Raw genomic sequence first — 4,734 nt, 5'->3', positions numbered from 1 at the left:
CAGGGCACGATTTGTAATTTTTTTTGGCGTGAAGATAACCGTGTGAGAAGTGGTGCGAGAAGCCGTGAAGAGAGCTTGTGGGTGAGCTCTGAAGGTTGGAGCTTCCTCCATTCAATCGCTGCTGAGTATTTGAAAATTAGGATCTATTATGTACGTATAATATATCTAAAATACGCCACCAAGGGTTTTATCTTCAGGTAATAGTGTCATAAGAGTTCACTAAGGCCTAAAGTATTGATTTGGATTTAGCAAGCAAAATTTTCCAAATGAATCACATATATGGCGACCCTTTTTGTTTTATTTTCTGAAGTAGCAAATGGGGAGAATTGTATGAATTCTAGAGAGAAATTCATTGTAGCGCTCGTCATCATCATCATCGAAGCCGCAAGAACATTGAAGTGACATAAAGCCCATGTGTGGAGAATTATTTTGAAGTTTGGAGGATTAGAAGTTGTTGTTTTAATAATAATTTTTTTTTTTTATATTTCATAGTGGTTTGGAGGAAGGTATGTATATGGAAAGTGTTCCATATTAACAAAAATATTTTATTGTACCATAAAGAACTTAAATATTTTATTGGTATTTTGAAGTAATAAAAGGATTAATTCTAAAATAAGAAAGTTTTGTTTTGGTCATTATTATACTTTATTAAAAAAAAATAGTAAAGATGGCCGATAGAGTTAAAGGAGCCAAGAGAGTTGGAATAGGTTGAGGAAGACTAATCGGTAATCAAGTCTTACTCGATGAAGTAAGACATATTCGAACAAGATTACATCCATTGGAGACAACACATAGAAGAGATGTCGACATTGGTGATATCAGTGAAGCAAAAGAAAGTTCAGAAGAAGAAGTTGAAGAAGAAACTCCAAAAGAGAAAATGGTCAAGATGATCGCGAGAATAAGTACCAAGCCAAAATTGGATGTGCCTATGTACGAAGGAAATCTAAATCCTGAAGAATTGATCGACTCGATAGTGCCATGGATAAATATTTCGACTATGAAAATGTAGCTGAAGAGAAGAAAGTTAAGTTCACATTAACTAGATTAAAAGGACATCTTGCACTGTGGTGGGATAACATGCAAGCCTAATGCAGAAATAAAAATAAAGGGAAGATCACTAGTTGGGATCAGATGGTAGCCAAGCTCAAAGGTAAATTTCTTCCTCGAGATTATCAGTTAAATATTTTTTGACATATGCAAAATCTTAAGTAGAAATTCATGTCTGTAAAAGAATATACAGAAGAATTTTATAGATTAAGTATAAGGTTTGGTCATGTGGAAGCAGATGATGAAAAGTTAGCTAGATATATTAATGGCCTAAGATTTGAAATACAAGATGAATTGGATATTTTATCTTTGAAAACTGTTGAAGAAGCTTACCAAATAGCTCTTAAGATAGAAGAAAAACTGGCAAGGAAGCAAAGTCAAAGAGGAAGAGGATGAAGTATAGTAAGGAGCAGAGGACAATCAAGCAGAGGACCATCAAGTAGAGGACAATCAAGCAGAGGATATTCAAGTGGAATATTTCCCATTCAAAAAGAAGAAGGCAACAATTCACATCAGGCAGAATCATCATCAAGAACATATTTGAGAGATGAAGACCATATCAAAGAGGTAGAGGTAGATCTTTTGTGGTAAGATGGTATACATGTAACAAAGTTGGCCATAAATCTAATAAATTTCCAAAAATGTTTTCTATTCATGGTAGCACACACATGGAATGAATTGATACCAAAAGTGTACAATCCTCTACACATGAAAATGCACCTAAAAATGGTTAATACTTAATCATGAAAATAACTTTGTTAAAGTCTCCTAAAGAAGTAAAGGAACCTACACAAACGAAAAAAATTGTTCAAAGTTGTCTATCAATTAGGAGGAAAATGTTGTAAAGTCATTATTGATAGTGGTAGTATTGATAATCTAGTATCCATAGAAATTGTAGAAATGTTGAATTTAAGGAAAACTAAACATCCTACTCCCTACAAAGTTTCATGGTTTCAAAAGGGACATCATATATTAGTTAATGAACAATGTGAAGTGAAGTTTGAAAAAAGATGCTATAAGGATAAAATTCTTTGTGATGTTATGCCTATGGATGTGTGTCATATTTTACTTGGAAGACAATGGCAATATGGTAGGAAAGAAATGCACGATGGAAAGAAAAACACCTATACTTTTGAAAAGGATGGAGAAAAGCATGTACTTTTATTTGAAGAATGAAAAAGCACAAGAAGAAGACCCATCCAAGGTAATGTTACTTAGTGGAAAGGAATTCCCTTAAGAAATCAAGCATAAGGAGATAATTTTTTCTTTGATTGGTAAGCCAAAGGTAGTCCTCACAAACACAAATCTAAATGAGCTTTAAGAAGAAATAAAAAATATGCTGAGTGAAATCATTGATATTTTAGTGGATGACTTGCCTGATACGTTTCCTCCCATTAGAAGTATCAACCATCATATTGATCTCATTCCAAGTGTCAATCTTCCAAAAACAAATCCTATAGAATGAATCCAAAGGAGAATGAAGAGATTAAAAATCAAGTGCAGGAATTGTTGGATAAGGGTCTCATCTGAGAAAGCTTAAGTCTGTGCGTTGTTCAAACAGTGTTAACTCCAAGGAAGGATGGAAGATGGAGAATGTGTATACATTCATGAGAAATCAACAAAATCACAATCAAGTATAGGTTTCCATTACATCATATTGATGATCTTATAGATTGCCTAAGTGGTGCTACATATTTTTCTAAAATAGATTTAAAAAGTGGATATCATCATATCAGAATCAAAAAAGGGGATGAATGGAAAACAACATTCAAAAATAATAATGGCTTATATGAATGGTTGATAATGCCCTTTGGACTTACCAATGCTCCCAGTACTTTTATGAGGTTAATGAATGAAGTCTTGAAATAATTCATTGGAAAATTTGTTATAGTTTATCATGATGATATCTTAATTTATAGTCAATCAAAAAAAAGAGAACCTAAGACATCTTAAGATGGTTTTGAAGAAGTTACAAGAAGAGAAACTGTTAATCAATTTAAATAAATGTAGTTTCATGAAAACATAATTATTGTACTTGGTTTTTATTATTTCAAAGAAAGGCTTAAAGATGGATCAAGAGAAAGTGAAGGCCATAATCGATTGGCCTTCATTGGGTAAAATCTTGTGCACTTGATATAAATGGTATGCCTACAACAACACATTTGAATGTATTTCCATTGGGATTGTATAGTATGCTTTTAGGTATGGATTGGCTATACTTTCACAGAACCAAAGTGGATTTCTTTGACAATGCCATTAAGTGTGTGGATGATAATGGGGAAAAAAGGACTTTGCAAGGAAAGAAGAAGCCTACATCAGTGAGGATGGTTACCGCTATGCAGGCTATGCGTAGTCGCAGAAAATGTTGTGTGATGTTTGTAGTGCAAATTTCTAGTGACAAGGGTAAGGAGGTTGAGGATGCAGACATGTTGAGTACATACTAAGTTTTGTTGTATTTTCAGGATGTATTCCCCGAGGACATTACAAAGTTTCCACCTCACAGGGAGGTAGATTTCTCTATTGAGTTAGTGCTAGGGGTAGCTCCAGCATCAAAAGCACCTTGCATGATGAGCACATCTAAGTTGGTAGAGTTGAAATTGTAGGTAAAGGAGATGATTGACAAGGGATACATTAGGCCAAGTGTGTCACCTTGGGGCACACCAGTGTTTTTCGTAAAGAAGAAAGATAGCACTACTCTTAGATTGTGCATTGATTACAGGTAGTTGAAAAAAGTAACGATTGAGAATAAATACCCTTTGCCAAGCATTGATGATTTTTTTGATTAGCTAAAGGGAGCAGCAGTGTTCTCTAAGATTGACTTGAGATCAGGATACCATCAGGTATGCATAAAGGAAGAGGATATCTTCAAGACTGTGTTTAGGACCAGGTATGGGCATTATGAGTTTGTTGTTATTCCATTCGGTTTGAATAATGCTCCAGCAACATTTATGTGTTTTAGGAATAGTGTGTTGTATCCATATCTGGATAAATTTGTTATTGTATTCATTGACGACATACTGGTATATTATAAAAATGAGGAAGAAGCATGCTGAAAATTTAGTAGCAATGTTGAGGTGGCTAAGAGAGCATCAATTGTATGCTAAGCTTGGCAAGTGCAACTTATTCCACACTAAGGTACACTACTTGGTACATGTTCTCTCCAAGGAAGGCATTCTAGTAGATACAAAAAATATGAGGGCCATCATGGAGTGGGCAGCTCCTAAGAATGTAGATGAGGTGAGATCATTTATGGGATTGGCATATTACTACAGGAGGTTCATCATGAACTTCTCACGCATTGCATATCCTATCACATTATTGTAGAGGAAAGGTAAGAAGATTGAATGGATAGAGGATTGTGAGGCTAGTTTTCATCATCTTAAGCAGTTGTTGACACATGCACCAGTGTTGAAGATTGTGTATTTGGACAAGGCGTTTATAGTGTGTACACATGCTTTCAAGAGAGGAATTGGTGGAGTTCTCATGAAAGAAGGATAGGTAGTGTGCTATGAGTCACGAAACCTGAATGAGCCTGAGAAAAACTACCCAACATATGATCTTGAGTTGGCATTGATCATACATGCACTGAAGATGTGGAGAGATTATCTTCTGGGTAGACGGCTTGTGTTGATGAGCGATCACAGATGGTTGAGGTATTTGTATGGCTAGCCAAACATAAATTCCAGG

The sequence above is a fragment of the Pinus tabuliformis genome, chromosome 3_2 (assembly GCF_031772625.1).
Source record: "Pinus tabuliformis cultivar Carrire ecotype Pingquan chromosome 3_2, CPIR1, whole genome shotgun sequence".
NCBI classification, from domain to species: domain Eukaryota; kingdom Viridiplantae; phylum Streptophyta; class Pinopsida; order Pinales; family Pinaceae; genus Pinus; species Pinus tabuliformis.
This window is presented reverse-complemented; position numbering follows the sequence as displayed.